The sequence below is a fragment of the Schistocerca cancellata genome, unplaced genomic scaffold (genome assembly GCF_023864275.1).
Source record: "Schistocerca cancellata isolate TAMUIC-IGC-003103 unplaced genomic scaffold, iqSchCanc2.1 HiC_scaffold_749, whole genome shotgun sequence".
Classification (NCBI taxonomy): domain Eukaryota; kingdom Metazoa; phylum Arthropoda; class Insecta; order Orthoptera; family Acrididae; genus Schistocerca; species Schistocerca cancellata.
In genome coordinates, this window is record NW_026046760.1 from 183,657 (window position 1) to 197,788 (window position 14,132).

The following is a 14,132-nucleotide window of genomic DNA, read 5'->3' on the forward strand; positions in this document are numbered from 1 at the left end:
GGGTGCTTTCAGTTAGCGGTATTTGCTTTGCTGCCAACCTGTTGTGGCTACAGACCCATCATACGACCGTCACCTGCGGCCATACTGCGACTTTAGCACCTGGCTACGGATGCTTCATACGATTCTTGCTTCATATGCTACACTTACAAGCATATCAACCGCTTGTCATCACCGAAAAATTGCAGAAAAACGCGCGCCTTGCCTTCTGCTACCTGTCCAACAGCGAGGGCAGATGTGTGGCAAGCTCTAAGCTATGCAGGCGCACCGTGGCCGAGCAGCTGGAGGAGAGATGCCTTCCTTGGCAGCTCCCTGCAGAGTGCGGAAGACCAGAGTGGCCGCGCCGCCGTTGTCAGTGGACGACACGCAGTTGCCGAGCCACGGAGAACACGTTGCTCTGCGATGTGTACCCGCCTCATATGACGAAAGGCGACCAGTGGCCCTGTGGCGCAACGGATAACGCGTCTGACTACGGATCAGAAGATTCCAGGTTCGAATCCTGGCAGGGTCGGCATTTTGTTAGTTGCGGGCGCGTAGCTAGGCAGTGCATTCGAATGTTTCCACCTGCGTGGAGTGCAATGTCAATCCTGAGCATCTCGCAGCTGCATCTCGAGACGATCGTGGTAAATATCGCTTCGTGCAAGCGTCAGCGTAGCGTCAGTCGAGCAAAGTCGAGACAAGTCAAGCTGAGAGATGTTGCATAGTTAATTAAACGGTACGCGACGCAGACAACGCTTTTCCAAGTGTCGCACGTCACGCAGCAGAGTGGCGCAGTGGAAGCGTGCTGGGCCCATAACCCAGAGGTCCGTGGATCGAAACCACGCTCTGCTAAAATTATTCTATTTCTTGGGTGCTTCGAGCTCGATCATTAAGCCTGGGGTGCGCTGACTCAGCGTCAACAGCAAACCCTGTAAGTTCTGAAACGACGACGACGTCGTGTGGAGAATACGAGAAACACTTCCTAAGACGCAGAGTTTCTTACGATTCTGCAGCAACTACATTTCTCGATCACAACGTTAATGTCTTTTCGGGCCACACGTGCAACTTTCGCGATATAAAAATCGCACCTCCCCGGCGGGGAATCGAACCCCGGTCTCCCGCGTGACAGGCGGGGATACTAACCACTATACTACCGAGGAATACGCAATCGGTACGCACAACGCACGCACACTTATGCTTCTCAAGTAGGTGATTCATCTCAAATCTAGCGTCCCGATGCTTTCAGAGTCAGCTGCTACGAAATAAAAGTATGCCCCAGGTGAGGCTCGAACTCACAACCCCGGCATTGCTCACGGCTACTGCCTTATAAGTACCGTGCGCTAACCAATTGCGCCACTGGGGCTACAGCAGGGTGCTTTCAGTTAGCGGTATTTGCTTTGCTGCCAACCTGTTGTGGCTACAGACCCATCATACGACCGTCACCTGCGGCCATACTGCGACTTTAGCACCTGGCTACGGATGCTTCATACGATTCTTGCTTCATATGCTACACTTACAAGCATATCAACCGCTTGTCATCACCGAAAAATTGCAGAAAAACGCGCGCCTTGCCTTCTGCTACCTGTCCAACAGCGAGGGCAGATGTGTGGCAAGCTCTAAGCAATGCAGGCGCACCGTGGCCGAGCAGCTGGAGGAGAGATGCCTTCCTTGGCAGCTCCCTGCAGAGTGCGGAAGACCAGAGTGGCCGCGCCGCCGTTGTCAGTGGACGACACGCAGTTGCCGAGCCACGGAGAACACGTTGCTCTGCGATGTGTACCCGCCTCATATGACGAAAGGCGACCAGTGGCCCTGTGGCGCAACGGATAACGCGTCTGACTACGGATCAGAAGATTCCAGGTTCGAATCCTGGCAGGGTCGGCATTTTGTTAGTTGCGGGCGCGTAGCTAGGCAGTGCATTCGAATGTTTCCACCTGCGTGGAGTGCAATGTCAATCCTGAGCATCTCGCAGCTGCATCTCGAGACGATCGTGGTAAATATCGCTTCGTGCAAGCGTCAGCGTAGCGTCAGTCGAGCAAAGTCGAGACAAGTCAAGCTGAGAGATGTTGCATAGTTAATTAAACGGTACGCGACGCAGACAACGCTTTTCCAAGTGTCGCACGTCACGCAGCAGAGTGGCGCAGTGGAAGCGTGCTGGGCCCATAACCCAGAGGTCCGTGGATCGAAACCACGCTCTGCTAAAATTATTCTTTTTCTTGGGTGCTTCGAGCTCGATCATTAAGCCTGGGGTGCGCTGACTCAGCGTCAACAGCAAACCCTGTAAGTTCTGAAACGACGACGACGTCGTGTGGAGAATACGAGAAACACTTCCTAAGACGCAGAGTTTCTTACGATTCTGCAGCAACTACATTTCTCGATCACAACGTTAATGTCTTTTCGGGCCACACGTGCAACTTTCGCGATATAAAAATCGCACCTCCCCGGCGGGGAATCGAACCCCGGTCTCCCGCGTGACAGGCGGGGATACTAACCACTATACTACCGAGGAATACGCAATCGGTACGCACAACGCACGCACACTTATGCTTCTCAAGTAGGTGATTCATCTCAAATCTAGCGTCCCGATGCTTTCAGAGTCAGCTGCTACGAAATAAAAGTATGCCCCAGGTGAGGCTCGAACTCACAACCCCGGCATTGCTTACGGCTACTGCCTTATAAGTACCGTGCGCTAACCAATTGCGCCACTGGGGCTACAGCAGGGTGCTTTCAGTTAGCGGTATTTGCTTTGCTGCCAACCTGTTGTGGCTACAGACCCATCATACGACCGTCACCTGCGGCCATACTGCGACTTTAGCACCTGGCTACGGATGCTTCATACGATTCTTGCTTCATATGCTACACTTACAAGCATATCAACCGCTTGTCATCACCGAAAAATTGCAGAAAAACGCGCGCCTTGCCTTCTGCTACCTGTCCAACAGCGAGGGCAGATGTGTGGCAAGCTCTAAGCTATGCAGGCGCACCGTGGCCGAGCAGCTGGAGGAGAGATGCCTTCCTTGGCAGCTCCCTGCAGAGTGCGGAAGACCAGAGTGGCCGCGCCGCCGTTGTCAGTGGACGACACGCAGTTGCCGAGCCACGGAGAACACGTTGCTCTGCGATGTGTACCCGCCTCATATGACGAAAGGCGACCAGTGGCCCTGTGGCGCAACGGATAACGCGTCTGACTACGGATCAGAAGATTCCAGGTTCGAATCCTGGCAGGGTCGGCATTTTGTTAGTTGCGGGCGCGTAGCTAGGCAGTGCATTCGAATGTTTCCACCTGCGTGGAGTGCAATGTCAATCCTGAGCATCTCGCAGCTGCATCTCGAGACGATCGTGGTAAATATCGCTTCGTGCAAGCGTCAGCGTAGCGTCAGTCGAGCAAAGTCGAGACAAGTCAAGCTGAGAGATGTTGCATAGTTAATTAAACGGTACGCGACGCAGACAACGCTTTTCCAAGTGTCGCACGTCACGCAGCAGAGTGGCGCAGTGGAAGCGTGCTGGGCCCATAACCCAGAGGTCCGTGGATCGAAACCACGCTCTGCTAAAATTATTCTTTTTCTTGGGTGCTTCGAGCTCGATCATTAAGCCTGGGGTGCGCTGACTCAGCGTCAACAGCAAACCCTGTAAGTTCTGAAACGACGACGACGTCGTGTGGAGAATACGAGAAACACTTCCTAAGACGCAGAGTTTCTTACGATTCTGCAGCAACTACATTTCTCGATCACAACGTTAATGTCTTTTCGGGCCACACGTGCAACTTTCGCGATATAAAAATAGCACGTCCCCGGCGGGGAATCGAACCCCGGTCTCCCGCGTGACAGGCGGGGATACTAACCACTATACTACCGAGGAATACGCAATCGGTACGCACAACGCACGCACACTTATGCTTCTCAAGTAGGTGATTCATCTCAAATCTAGCGTCCCGATGGTTTCAGAGTCAGCTGCTACGAAATAAAAGTATGCCCCAGGTGAGGCTCGAACTCACAACCCCGGCATTGCTCACGGCTACTGCCTTATAAGTACCGTGCGCTAACCAATTGCGCCACTGGGGCTACAGCAGGGTGCTTTCAGTTAGCGGTATTTGCTTTGCTGCCAACCTGTTGTGGCTACAGACCCATCATACGACCGTCACCTGCGGCCATACTGCGACTTTAGCACCTGGCTACGGATGCTTCATACGATTCTTGCTTCATATGCTACACTTACAAGCATATCAACCGCTTGTCATCACCGAAAAATTGCAGAAAAACGCGCGCCTTGCCTTCTGCTACCTGTCCAACAGCGAGGGCAGATGTGTGGCAAGCTCTAAGCTATGCAGGCGCACCGTGGCCGAGCAGCTGGAGGAGAGATGCCTTCCTTGGCAGCTCCCTGCAGAGTGCGGAAGACCAGAGTGGCCGCGCCGCCGTTGTCAGTGGACGACACGCAGTTGCCGAGCCACGGAGAACACGTTGCTCTGCGATGTGTACCCGCCTCATATGACGAAAGGCGACCAGTGGCCCTGTGGCGCAACGGATAACGCGTCTGACTACGGATCAGAAGATTCCAGGTTCGAATCCTGGCAGGGTCGGCATTTTGTTAGTTGCGGGCGCGTAGCTAGGCAGTGCATTCGAATGTTTCCACCTGCGTGGAGTGCAATGTCAATCCTGAGCATCTCGCAGCTGCATCTCGAGACGATCGTGGTAAATATCGCTTCGTGCAAGCGTCAGCGTAGCGTCAGTCGAGCAAAGTCGAGACAAGTCAAGCTGAGAGATGTTGCATAGTTAATTAAACGGTACGCGACGCAGACAACGCTTTTCCAAGTGTCGCACGTCACGCAGCAGAGTGGCGCAGTGGAAGCGTGCTGGGCCCATAACCCAGAGGTCCGTGGATCGAAACCACGCTCTGCTAAAATTATTCTTTTTCTTGGGTGCTTCGAGCTCGATCATTAAGCCTGGGGTGCGCTGACTCAGCGTCAACAGCAAACCCTGTAAGTTCTGAAACGACGACGACGTCGTGTGGAGAATACGAGAAACACTTCCTAAGACGCAGAGTTTCTTACGATTCTGCAGCAACTACATTTCTCGATCACAACGTTAATGTCTTTTCGGGCCACACGTGCAACTTTCGCGATATAAAAATCGCACCTCCCCGGCGGGGAATCGAACCCCGGTCTCCCGCGTGACAGGCGGGGATACTAACCACTATACTACCGAGGAATACGCAATCGGTACGCACAACGCACGCACACTTATGCTTCTCAAGTAGGTGATTCATCTCAAATCTAGCGTCCCGATGCTTTCAGAGTCAGCTGCTACGAAATAAAAGTATGCCCCAGGTGAGGCTCGAACTCACAACCCCGGCATTGCTCACGGCTACTGCCTTATAAGTACCGTGCGCTAACCAATTGCGCCACTGGGGCTACAGCAGGGTGCTTTCAGTTAGCGGTATTTGCTTTGCTGCCAACCTGTTGTGGCTACAGACCCATCATACGACCGTCACCTGCGGCCATACTGCGACTTTAGCACCTGGCTACGGATGCTTCATACGATTCTTGCTTCATATGCTACACTTACAAGCATATCAACCGCTTGTCATCACCGAAAAATTGCAGAAAAACGCGCGCCTTGCCTTCTGCTACCTGTCCAACAGCGAGGGCAGATGTGTGGCAAGCTCTAAGCAATGCAGGCGCACCGTGGCCGAGCAGCTGGAGGAGAGATGCCTTCCTTGGCAGCTCCCTGCAGAGTGCGGAAGACCAGAGTGGCCGCGCCGCCGTTGTCAGTGGACGACACGCAGTTGCCGAGCCACGGAGAACACGTTGCTCTGCGATGTGTACCCGCCTCATATGACGAAAGGCGACCAGTGGCCCTGTGGCGCAACGGATAACGCGTCTGACTACGGATCAGAAGATTCCAGGTTCGAATCCTGGCAGGGTCGGCATTTTGTTAGTTGCGGGCGCGTAGCTAGGCAGTGCATTCGAATGTTTCCACCTGCGTGGAGTGCAATGTCAATCCTGAGCATCTCGCAGCTGCATCTCGAGACGATCGTGGTAAATATCGCTTCGTGCAAGCGTCAGCGTAGCGTCAGTCGAGCAAAGTCGAGACAAGTCAAGCTGAGAGATGTTGCATAGTTAATTAAACGGTACGCGACGCAGACAACGCTTTTCCAAGTGTCGCACGTCACGCAGCAGAGTGGCGCAGTGGAAGCGTGCTGGGCCCATAACCCAGAGGTCCGTGGATCGAAACCACGCTCTGCTAAAATTATTCTTTTTCTTGGGTGCTTCGAGCTCGATCATTAAGCCTGGGGTGCGCTGACTCAGCGTCAACAGCAAACCCTGTAAGTTCTGAAACGACGACGACGTCGTGTGGAGAATACGAGAAACACTTCCTAAGACGCAGAGTTTCTTACGATTCTGCAGCAACTACATTTCTCGATCACAACGTTAATGTCTTTTCGGGCCACACGTGCAACTTTCGCGATATAAAAATCGCACCTCCCCGGCGGGGAATCGAACCCCGGTCTCCCGCGTGACAGGCGGGGATACTAACCACTATACTACCGAGGAATACGCAATCGGTACGCACAACGCACGCACACTTATGCTTCTCAAGTAGGTGATTCATCTCAAATCTAGCGTCCCGATGCTTTCAGAGTCAGCTGCTACGAAATAAAAGTATGCCCCAGGTGAGGCTCGAACTCACAACCCCGGCATTGCTTACGGCTACTGCCTTATAAGTACCGTGCGCTAACCAATTGCGCCACTGGGGCTACAGCAGGGTGCTTTCAGTTAGCGGTATTTGCTTTGCTGCCAACCTGTTGTGGCTACAGACCCATCATACGACCGTCACCTGCGGCCATACTGCGACTTTAGCACCTGGCTACGGATGCTTCATACGATTCTTGCTTCATATGCTACACTTACAAGCATATCAACCGCTTGTCATCACCGAAAAATTGCAGAAAAACGCGCGCCTTGCCTTCTGCTACCTGTCCAACAGCGAGGGCAGATGTGTGGCAAGCTCTAAGCTATGCAGGCGCACCGTGGCCGAGCAGCTGGAGGAGAGATGCCTTCCTTGGCAGCTCCCTGCAGAGTGCGGAAGACCAGAGTGGCCGCGCCGCCGTTGTCAGTGGATGACACGCAGTTGCCGAGCCACGGAGAACACGTTGCTCTGCGATGTGTACCCGCCTCATATGACGAAAGGCGACCAGTGGCCCTGTGGCGCAACGGATAACGCGTCTGACTACGGATCAGAAGATTCCAGGTTCGAATCCTGGCAGGGTCGGCATTTTGTTAGTTGCGGGCGCGTAGCTAGGCAGTGCATTCGAATGTTTCCACCTGCGTGGAGTGCAATGTCAATCCTGAGCATCTCGCAGCTGCATCTCGAGACGATCGTGGTAAATATCGCTTCGTGCAAGCGTCAGCGTAGCGTCAGTCGAGCAAAGTCGAGACAAGTCAAGCTGAGAGATGTTGCATAGTTAATTAAACGGTACGCGACGCAGACAACGCTTTTCCAAGTGTCGCACGTCACGCAGCAGAGTGGCGCAGTGGAAGCGTGCTGGGCCCATAACCCAGAGGTCCGTGGATCGAAACCACGCTCTGCTAAAATTATTCTTTTTCTTGGGTGCTTCGAGCTCGATCATTAAGCCTGGGGTGCGCTGACTCAGCGTCAACAGCAAACCCTGTAAGTTCTGAAACGACGACGACGTCGTGTGGAGAATACGAGAAACACTTCCTAAGACGCAGAGTTTCTTACGATTCTGCAGCAACTACATTTCTCGATCACAACGTTAATGTCTTTTCGGGCCACACGTGCAACTTTCGCGATATAAAAATCGCACGTCCCCGGCGGGGAATCGAACCCCGGTCTCCCGCGTGACAGGCGGGGATACTAAACACTATACTACCGAGGAATACGCAATCGGTATGCACAACGCACGCACACTTATGCTTCTCAAGTAGGTGATTCATCTCAAATCTAGCGTCCCGATGGTTTCAGAGTCAGCTGCTACGAAATAAAAGTATGCCCCAGGTGAGGCTCGAACTCACAACCCCGGCATTGCTCACGGCTACTGCCTTATAAGTACCGTGCGCTAACCAATTGCGCCACTGGGGCTACAGCAGGGTGCTTTCAGTTAGCGGTATTTGCTTTGCTGCCAACCTGTTGTGGCTACAGACCCATCATACGACCGTCACCTGCGGCCATACTGCGACTTTAGCACCTGGTTACGGATGCTTCATACGATTCTTGCTTCATATGCTACACTTACAAGCATATCAACCGCTTGTCATCACCGAAAAATTGCAGAAAAACGCGCGCCGTGCCTTCTGCTACCTGTGCAACAGCGAGGGCAGATGTGTGGCAAGCTCTAAGCTATGCAGGCGCACCGTGGCCGAGCAGCTGGAGGAGAGATGCCTTCCTTGGCAGCTCCCTGCAGAGTGCGGAAGACCAGAGTGGCCGCGCCGCCGTTGTCAGTGGACGACACGCAGTTGCCGAGCCACGGAGAACACGTTGCTCTGCGATGTGTACCCGCCTCATATGACGAAAGGCGACCAGTGGCCCTGTGGCGCAACGGATAACGCGTCTGACTACGGATCAGAAGATTCCAGGTTCGAATCCTGGCAGGGTCGGCATTTTGTTAGTTGCGGGCGCGTAGCTAGGCAGTGCATTCGAATGTTTCCACCTGCGTGGAGTGCAATGTCAATCCTGAGCATCTCGCAGCTGCATCTCGAGACGATCGTGGTAAATATCGCTTCGTGCAAGCGTCAGCGTAGCGTCAGTCGAGCAAAGTCGAGACAAGTCAAGCTGAGAAATGTTGCACAGTTAATTAAACGGTACGCGACGCAGACAACGCTTTTCCAAGTGTCGCACGTCACGCAGCAGAGTGGCGCAGTGGAAGCGTGCTGGGCCCATAACCCAGAGGTCCGTGGATCGAAACCACGCTCTGCTAAAATTATTCTTTTTCTTGGGTGCTTCGAGCTCGATCATTAAGCCTGGGGTGCGCTGACTCAGCGTCAACAGCAAACCCTGTAAGTTCTGAAACGACGACGACGTCGTGTGGAGAATACGAGAAACACTTCCTAAGACGCAGAGTTTCTTACGATTCTGCAGCAACTACATTTCTCGATCACAACGTTAATGTCTTTTCGGGCCACACGTGCAACTTTCGCGATATAAAAATCGCACGTCCCCGGCGGGGAATCGAACCCCGGTCTCCCGCGTGACAGGCGGGGATACTAAACACTATACTACCGAGGAATACGCAATCGGTATGCACAACGCACGCACACTTATGCTTCTCAAGTAGGTGATTCATCTCAAATCTAGCGTCCCGATGGTTTCAGAGTCAGCTGCTACGAAATAAAAGTATGCCCCAGGTGAGGCTCGAACTCACAACCCCGGCATTGCTCACGGCTACTGCCTTATAAGTACCGTGCGCTAACCAATTGCGCCACTGGGGCTACAGCAGGGTGCTTTCAGTTAGCGGTATTTGCTTTGCTGCCAACCTGTTGTGGCTACAGACCCATCATACGACCGTCACCTGCGGCCATACTGCGACTTTAGCACCTGGTTACGGATGCTTCATACGATTCTTGCTTCATATGCTACACTTACAAGCATATCAACCGCTTGTCATCACCGAAAAATTGCAGAAAAACGCGCGCCGTGCCTTCTGCTACCTGTGCAACAGCGAGGGCAGATGTGTGGCAAGCTCTAAGCTATGCAGGCGCACCGTGGCCGAGCAGCTGGAGGAGAGATGCCTTCCTTGGCAGCTCCCTGCAGAGTGCGGAAGACCAGAGTGGCCGCGCCGCCGTTGTCAGTGGACGACACGCAGTTGCCGAGCCACGGAGAACACGTTGCTCTGCGATGTGTACCCGCCTCATATGACGAAAGGCGACCAGTGGCCCTGTGGCGCAACGGATAACGCGTCTGACTACGGATCAGAAGATTCCAGGTTCGAATCCTGGCAGGGTCGGCATTTTGTTAGTTGCGGGCGCGTAGCTAGGCAGTGCATTCGAATGTTTCCACCTGCGTGGAGTGCAATGTCAATCCTGAGCATCTCGCAGCTGCATCTCGAGACGATCGTGGTAAATATCGCTTCGTGCAAGCGTCAGCGTAGCGTCAGTCGAGCAAAGTCGAGACAAGTCAAGCTGAGAAATGTTGCACAGTTAATTAAACGGTACGCGACGCAGACAACGCTTTTCCAAGTGTCGCACGTCACGCAGCAGAGTGGCGCAGTGGAAGCGTGCTGGGCCCATAACCCAGAGGTCCGTGGATCGAAACCACGCTCTGCTAAAATTATTCTTTTTCTTGGGTGCTTCGAGCTCGATCATTAAGCCTGGGGTGCGCTGACTCAGCGTCAACAGCAAACCCTGTAAGTTCTGAAACGACGACGACGTCGTGTGGAGAATACGAGAAACACTTCCTAAGACGCAGAGTTTCTTATGATTCTGCAGCAACTACATTTCTCGATCACAACGTTAATGTCTTTTCGGGCCACACGTGCAACTTTCGCGATATAAAAATCGCACCTCCCCGGCGGGGAATCGAACCCCGGTCTCCCGCGTGACAGGCGGGGATACTAACCACTATACTACCGAGGAATACGCAATCGGTACGCACAACGCACGCACACTTATGCTTCTCAAGTAGGTGATTCATCTCAAATCTAGCGTCCCGATGCTTTCAGAGTCAGCTGCTACGAAATAAAAGTATGCCCCAGGTGAGGCTCGAACTCACAACCCCGGCATTGCTCACGGCTACTGCCTTATAAGTACCGTGCGCTAACCAATTGCGCCACTGGGGCTACAGCAGGGTGCTTTCAGTTAGCGGTATTTGCTTTGCTGCCAACCTGTTGTGGCTACAGACCCATCATACGACCGTCACCTGCGGCCATACTGCGACTTTAGCACCTGGCTACGGATGCTTCATACGATTCTTGCTTCATATGCTACACTTACAAGCATATCAACCGCTTGTCATCACCGAAAAATTGCAGAAAAACGCGCGCCTTGCCTTCTGCTACCTGTCCAACAGCGAGGGCAGATGTGTGGCAAGCTCTAAGCTATGCAGGCGCACCGTGGCCGAGCAGCTGGAGGAGAGATGCCTTCCTTGGCAGCTCCCTGCAGAGTGCGGAAGACCAGAGTGGCCGCGCCGCCGTTGTCAGTGGACGACACGCAGTTGCCGAGCCACGGAGAACACGTTGCTCTGCGATGTGTACCCGCCTCATATGACGAAAGGCGACCAGTGGCCCTGTGGCGCAACGGATAACGCGTCTGACTACGGATCAGAAGATTCCAGGGTCGAATCCTGGCAGGGTCGGCATTTTGTTAGTTGCGGGCGCGTAGCTAGGCAGTGCATTCGAATGTTTCCACCTGCGTGGAGTGCAATGTCAATCCTGAGCATCTCGCAGCTGCATCTCGAGACGATCGTGGTAAATATCGCTTCGTGCAAGCGTCAGCGTAGCGTCAGTCGAGCAAAGTCGAGACAAGTCAAGCTGAGAGATGTTGCACAGTTAATTAAACGGTACGCGACGCAGACAACGCTTTTCCAAGTGTCGCACGTCACGCAGCAGAGTGGCGCAGTGGAAGCGTGCTGGGCCCATAACCCAGAGGTCCGTGGATCGAAACCACGCTCTGCTAAAATTATTCTTTTTCTTGGGTGCTTCGAGCTCGATCATTAAGCCTGGGGTGCGCTGACTCAGCGTCAACAGCAAACCCTGTAAGTTCTGAAACGACGACGACGTCGTGTGGAGAATACGAGAAACACTTCCTAAGACGCAGAGTTTCTTACGATTCTGCAGCAACTACATTTCTCGATCACAACGTTAATGTCTTTTCGGGCCACACGTGCAACTTTCGCGATATCAAAATCGCACCTCCCCGGCGGGGAATCGAACCCCGGTCTCCCGCGTGACAGGCGGGGATACTAACCACTATACTACCGAGGAATACGCAATCGGTACGCACAACGCACGCACACTTATGCTTCTCAAGTAGGTGATTCATCTCAAATCTAGCGTCCCGATGCTTTCAGAGTCAGCTGCTACGAAATAAAAGTATGCCCCAGGTGAGGCTCGAACTCACAACCCCGGCATTGCTCACGGCTACTGCCTTATAAGTACCGTGCGCTAACCAATTGCGCCACTGGGGCTACAGCAGGGTGCTTTCAGTTAGCGGTATTTGCTTTGCTGCCAACCTGTTGTGGCTACAGACCCATCATACGACCGTCACCTGCGGCCATACTGCGACTTTAGCACCTGGCTACGGATGCTTCATACGATTCTTGCTTCATATGCTACACTTACAAGCATATCAACCGCTTGTCATCACCGAAAAATTGCAGAAAAACGCGCGCCTTGCCTTCTGCTACCTGTCCAACAGCGAGGGCAGATGTGTGGCAAGCTCTAAGCTATGCAGGCGCACCGTGGCCGAGCAGCTGGAGGAGAGATGCCTTCCTTGGCAGCTCCCTGCAGAGTGCGGAAGACCAGAGTGGCCGCGCCGCCGTTGTCAGTGGACGACACGCAGTTGCCGAGCCACGGAGAACACGTTGCTCTGCGATGTGTACCCGCCTCATATGACGAAAGGCGACCAGTGGCCCTGTGGCGCAACGGATAACGCGTCTGACTACGGATCAGAAGATTCCAGGTTCGAATCCTGGCAGGGTCGGCATTTTGTTAGTTGCGGGCGCGTAGCTAGGCAGTGCATTCGAATGTTTCCACCTGCGTGGAGTGCAATGTCAATCCTGAGCATCTCGCAGCTGCATCTCGAGACGATCGTGGTAAATATCGCTTCGTGCAAGCGTCAGCGTAGCGTCAGTCGAGCAAAGTCGAGACAAGTCAAGCTGAGAGATGTTGCATAGTTAATTAAACGGTACGCGACGCAGACAACGCTTTTCCAAGTGTCGCACGTCACGCTGCAGAGTGGCGCAGTGGAAGCGTGCTGGGCCCATAACCCAGAGGTCCGTGGATCGAAACCACGCTCTGCTAAAATTATTCTTTTTCTTGGGTGCTTCGAGCTCGATCATTAAGCCTGGGGTGCGCTGACTCAGCGTCAACAGCAAACCCTGTAAGTTCTGAAACGACGACGACGTCGTGTGGAGAATACGAGAAACACTTCCTAAGACGCAGAGTTTCTTATGATTCTGCAGCAACTACATTTCTCGATCACAACGTTAATGTCTTTTCGGGCCACACGTGCAACTTTCGCGATATAAAAATCGCACCTCCCCGGCGGGGAATCGAACCCCGGTCTCCCGCGTGACAGGCGGGGATACTAACCACTATACTACCGAGGAATACGCAATCGGTACGCACAACGCACGCACACTTATGCTTCTCAAGTAGGTGATTCATCTCAAATCTAGCGTCCCGATGCTTTCAGAGTCAGCTGCTACGAAATAAAAGTATGCCCCAGGTGAGGCTCGAACTCACAACCCCGGCATTGCTCACGGCTACTGCCTTATAAGTACCGTGCGCTAACCAATTGCGCCACTGGGGCTACAGCAGGGTGCTTTCAGTTAGCGGTATTTGCTTTGCTGCCAACCTGTTGTGGCTACAGACCCATCATACGACCGTCACCTGCGGCCATACTGCGACTTTAGCACCTGGCTACGGATGCTTCATACGATTCTTGCTTCATATGCTACACTTACAAGCATATCAACCGCTTGTCATCACCGAAAAATTGCAGAAAAACGCGCGCCTTGCCTTCTGCTACCTGTCCAACAGCGAGGGCAGATGTGTGGCAAGCTCTAAGCTATGCAGGCGCACCGTGGCCGAGCAGCTGGAGGAGAGATGCCTTCCTTGGCAGCTCCCTGCAGAGTGCGGAAGACCAGAGTGGCCGCGCCGCCGTTGTCAGTGGACGACACGCAGTTGCCGAGCCACGGAGAACACGTTGCTCTGCGATGTGTACCCGCCTCATATGACGAAAGGCGACCAGTGGCCCTGTGGCGCAACGGATAACGCGTCTGACTACGGATCAGAAGATTCCAGGGTCGAATCCTGGCAGGGTCGGCATTTTGTTAGTTGCGGGCGCGTAGCTAGGCAGTGCATTCGAATGTTTCCACCTGCGTGGAGTGCAATGTCAATCCTGAGCATCTCGCAGCTGCATCTCGAGACGATCGTGGTAAATATCGCTTCGTGCAAGCGTCAGCGTAGCGTCAGTCGAGCAAAGTCGA

General features: G+C 53.5%; 40 non-coding genes across 40 annotated transcripts; 20 read left to right on the forward strand and 20 right to left on the reverse strand.

The window, feature by feature from the left end:
- Positions 1-435: 435 nt before the first annotated feature.
- On the forward strand, positions 436-508 carry Trnar-acg (transfer RNA arginine (anticodon ACG)). Its single transcript has one exon. It is a non-coding gene; the product is annotated as a tRNA-Arg (tRNA).
- A 248-nt stretch (positions 509-756) lies between these two features.
- On the forward strand, positions 757-828 carry Trnam-cau (transfer RNA methionine (anticodon CAU)). Its single transcript has one exon. It is a non-coding gene; the product is annotated as a tRNA-Met (tRNA).
- Positions 829-1,064: 236 nt separating this feature from the next.
- Trnad-guc (transfer RNA aspartic acid (anticodon GUC)) lies at positions 1,065-1,136 on the reverse strand. Its single transcript has one exon. It is a non-coding gene; the product is annotated as a tRNA-Asp (tRNA).
- Positions 1,137-1,247: 111 nt separating this feature from the next.
- On the reverse strand, positions 1,248-1,339 carry Trnai-uau (transfer RNA isoleucine (anticodon UAU)). Its single transcript is given in 2 exon segments — positions 1,248-1,283; positions 1,302-1,339. It is a non-coding gene; the product is annotated as a tRNA-Ile (tRNA).
- A 442-nt stretch (positions 1,340-1,781) lies between these two features.
- Trnar-acg (transfer RNA arginine (anticodon ACG)) lies at positions 1,782-1,854 on the forward strand. The gene has a single exon. It is a non-coding gene; the product is annotated as a tRNA-Arg (tRNA).
- A 248-nt stretch (positions 1,855-2,102) lies between these two features.
- Positions 2,103-2,174, forward strand: Trnam-cau (transfer RNA methionine (anticodon CAU)). Its single transcript has one exon. It is a non-coding gene; the product is annotated as a tRNA-Met (tRNA).
- A 236-nt stretch (positions 2,175-2,410) lies between these two features.
- Trnad-guc (transfer RNA aspartic acid (anticodon GUC)) lies at positions 2,411-2,482 on the reverse strand. Its single transcript has one exon. It is a non-coding gene; the product is annotated as a tRNA-Asp (tRNA).
- Positions 2,483-2,593: 111 nt separating this feature from the next.
- Positions 2,594-2,685, reverse strand: Trnai-uau (transfer RNA isoleucine (anticodon UAU)). The gene is given in 2 exon segments: positions 2,594-2,629; positions 2,648-2,685. It is a non-coding gene; the product is annotated as a tRNA-Ile (tRNA).
- Positions 2,686-3,127: 442 nt separating this feature from the next.
- On the forward strand, positions 3,128-3,200 carry Trnar-acg (transfer RNA arginine (anticodon ACG)). The gene has a single exon. It is a non-coding gene; the product is annotated as a tRNA-Arg (tRNA).
- A 248-nt stretch (positions 3,201-3,448) lies between these two features.
- On the forward strand, positions 3,449-3,520 carry Trnam-cau (transfer RNA methionine (anticodon CAU)). The gene has a single exon. It is a non-coding gene; the product is annotated as a tRNA-Met (tRNA).
- A 236-nt stretch (positions 3,521-3,756) lies between these two features.
- On the reverse strand, positions 3,757-3,828 carry Trnad-guc (transfer RNA aspartic acid (anticodon GUC)). Its single transcript has one exon. It is a non-coding gene; the product is annotated as a tRNA-Asp (tRNA).
- Positions 3,829-3,939: 111 nt separating this feature from the next.
- On the reverse strand, positions 3,940-4,031 carry Trnai-uau (transfer RNA isoleucine (anticodon UAU)). Its single transcript is given in 2 exon segments — positions 3,940-3,975; positions 3,994-4,031. It is a non-coding gene; the product is annotated as a tRNA-Ile (tRNA).
- A 442-nt stretch (positions 4,032-4,473) lies between these two features.
- On the forward strand, positions 4,474-4,546 carry Trnar-acg (transfer RNA arginine (anticodon ACG)). Its single transcript has one exon. It is a non-coding gene; the product is annotated as a tRNA-Arg (tRNA).
- A 248-nt stretch (positions 4,547-4,794) lies between these two features.
- Positions 4,795-4,866, forward strand: Trnam-cau (transfer RNA methionine (anticodon CAU)). The gene has a single exon. It is a non-coding gene; the product is annotated as a tRNA-Met (tRNA).
- Positions 4,867-5,102: 236 nt separating this feature from the next.
- Trnad-guc (transfer RNA aspartic acid (anticodon GUC)) lies at positions 5,103-5,174 on the reverse strand. Its single transcript has one exon. It is a non-coding gene; the product is annotated as a tRNA-Asp (tRNA).
- A 111-nt stretch (positions 5,175-5,285) lies between these two features.
- Trnai-uau (transfer RNA isoleucine (anticodon UAU)) lies at positions 5,286-5,377 on the reverse strand. The gene is given in 2 exon segments: positions 5,286-5,321; positions 5,340-5,377. It is a non-coding gene; the product is annotated as a tRNA-Ile (tRNA).
- Positions 5,378-5,819: 442 nt separating this feature from the next.
- Positions 5,820-5,892, forward strand: Trnar-acg (transfer RNA arginine (anticodon ACG)). The gene has a single exon. It is a non-coding gene; the product is annotated as a tRNA-Arg (tRNA).
- A 248-nt stretch (positions 5,893-6,140) lies between these two features.
- On the forward strand, positions 6,141-6,212 carry Trnam-cau (transfer RNA methionine (anticodon CAU)). Its single transcript has one exon. It is a non-coding gene; the product is annotated as a tRNA-Met (tRNA).
- Positions 6,213-6,448: 236 nt separating this feature from the next.
- On the reverse strand, positions 6,449-6,520 carry Trnad-guc (transfer RNA aspartic acid (anticodon GUC)). Its single transcript has one exon. It is a non-coding gene; the product is annotated as a tRNA-Asp (tRNA).
- Positions 6,521-6,631: 111 nt separating this feature from the next.
- Trnai-uau (transfer RNA isoleucine (anticodon UAU)) lies at positions 6,632-6,723 on the reverse strand. Its single transcript is given in 2 exon segments — positions 6,632-6,667; positions 6,686-6,723. It is a non-coding gene; the product is annotated as a tRNA-Ile (tRNA).
- A 442-nt stretch (positions 6,724-7,165) lies between these two features.
- Positions 7,166-7,238, forward strand: Trnar-acg (transfer RNA arginine (anticodon ACG)). Its single transcript has one exon. It is a non-coding gene; the product is annotated as a tRNA-Arg (tRNA).
- A 248-nt stretch (positions 7,239-7,486) lies between these two features.
- Positions 7,487-7,558, forward strand: Trnam-cau (transfer RNA methionine (anticodon CAU)). Its single transcript has one exon. It is a non-coding gene; the product is annotated as a tRNA-Met (tRNA).
- A 236-nt stretch (positions 7,559-7,794) lies between these two features.
- Trnad-guc (transfer RNA aspartic acid (anticodon GUC)) lies at positions 7,795-7,866 on the reverse strand. Its single transcript has one exon. It is a non-coding gene; the product is annotated as a tRNA-Asp (tRNA).
- Positions 7,867-7,977: 111 nt separating this feature from the next.
- Positions 7,978-8,069, reverse strand: Trnai-uau (transfer RNA isoleucine (anticodon UAU)). Its single transcript is given in 2 exon segments — positions 7,978-8,013; positions 8,032-8,069. It is a non-coding gene; the product is annotated as a tRNA-Ile (tRNA).
- A 442-nt stretch (positions 8,070-8,511) lies between these two features.
- Trnar-acg (transfer RNA arginine (anticodon ACG)) lies at positions 8,512-8,584 on the forward strand. The gene has a single exon. It is a non-coding gene; the product is annotated as a tRNA-Arg (tRNA).
- Positions 8,585-8,832: 248 nt separating this feature from the next.
- Trnam-cau (transfer RNA methionine (anticodon CAU)) lies at positions 8,833-8,904 on the forward strand. The gene has a single exon. It is a non-coding gene; the product is annotated as a tRNA-Met (tRNA).
- A 236-nt stretch (positions 8,905-9,140) lies between these two features.
- Positions 9,141-9,212, reverse strand: Trnad-guc (transfer RNA aspartic acid (anticodon GUC)). The gene has a single exon. It is a non-coding gene; the product is annotated as a tRNA-Asp (tRNA).
- A 111-nt stretch (positions 9,213-9,323) lies between these two features.
- Trnai-uau (transfer RNA isoleucine (anticodon UAU)) lies at positions 9,324-9,415 on the reverse strand. Its single transcript is given in 2 exon segments — positions 9,324-9,359; positions 9,378-9,415. It is a non-coding gene; the product is annotated as a tRNA-Ile (tRNA).
- Positions 9,416-9,857: 442 nt separating this feature from the next.
- Positions 9,858-9,930, forward strand: Trnar-acg (transfer RNA arginine (anticodon ACG)). The gene has a single exon. It is a non-coding gene; the product is annotated as a tRNA-Arg (tRNA).
- Positions 9,931-10,178: 248 nt separating this feature from the next.
- Trnam-cau (transfer RNA methionine (anticodon CAU)) lies at positions 10,179-10,250 on the forward strand. Its single transcript has one exon. It is a non-coding gene; the product is annotated as a tRNA-Met (tRNA).
- A 236-nt stretch (positions 10,251-10,486) lies between these two features.
- On the reverse strand, positions 10,487-10,558 carry Trnad-guc (transfer RNA aspartic acid (anticodon GUC)). The gene has a single exon. It is a non-coding gene; the product is annotated as a tRNA-Asp (tRNA).
- Positions 10,559-10,669: 111 nt separating this feature from the next.
- Trnai-uau (transfer RNA isoleucine (anticodon UAU)) lies at positions 10,670-10,761 on the reverse strand. The gene is given in 2 exon segments: positions 10,670-10,705; positions 10,724-10,761. It is a non-coding gene; the product is annotated as a tRNA-Ile (tRNA).
- A 442-nt stretch (positions 10,762-11,203) lies between these two features.
- Positions 11,204-11,276, forward strand: Trnar-acg (transfer RNA arginine (anticodon ACG)). The gene has a single exon. It is a non-coding gene; the product is annotated as a tRNA-Arg (tRNA).
- A 248-nt stretch (positions 11,277-11,524) lies between these two features.
- Trnam-cau (transfer RNA methionine (anticodon CAU)) lies at positions 11,525-11,596 on the forward strand. The gene has a single exon. It is a non-coding gene; the product is annotated as a tRNA-Met (tRNA).
- A 236-nt stretch (positions 11,597-11,832) lies between these two features.
- Positions 11,833-11,904, reverse strand: Trnad-guc (transfer RNA aspartic acid (anticodon GUC)). The gene has a single exon. It is a non-coding gene; the product is annotated as a tRNA-Asp (tRNA).
- A 111-nt stretch (positions 11,905-12,015) lies between these two features.
- On the reverse strand, positions 12,016-12,107 carry Trnai-uau (transfer RNA isoleucine (anticodon UAU)). The gene is given in 2 exon segments: positions 12,016-12,051; positions 12,070-12,107. It is a non-coding gene; the product is annotated as a tRNA-Ile (tRNA).
- A 442-nt stretch (positions 12,108-12,549) lies between these two features.
- Trnar-acg (transfer RNA arginine (anticodon ACG)) lies at positions 12,550-12,622 on the forward strand. The gene has a single exon. It is a non-coding gene; the product is annotated as a tRNA-Arg (tRNA).
- A 556-nt stretch (positions 12,623-13,178) lies between these two features.
- On the reverse strand, positions 13,179-13,250 carry Trnad-guc (transfer RNA aspartic acid (anticodon GUC)). The gene has a single exon. It is a non-coding gene; the product is annotated as a tRNA-Asp (tRNA).
- A 111-nt stretch (positions 13,251-13,361) lies between these two features.
- Trnai-uau (transfer RNA isoleucine (anticodon UAU)) lies at positions 13,362-13,453 on the reverse strand. Its single transcript is given in 2 exon segments — positions 13,362-13,397; positions 13,416-13,453. It is a non-coding gene; the product is annotated as a tRNA-Ile (tRNA).
- A 442-nt stretch (positions 13,454-13,895) lies between these two features.
- Positions 13,896-13,968, forward strand: Trnar-acg (transfer RNA arginine (anticodon ACG)). The gene has a single exon. It is a non-coding gene; the product is annotated as a tRNA-Arg (tRNA).
- The last annotated feature ends 164 nt before the right edge of the window (positions 13,969-14,132 follow it).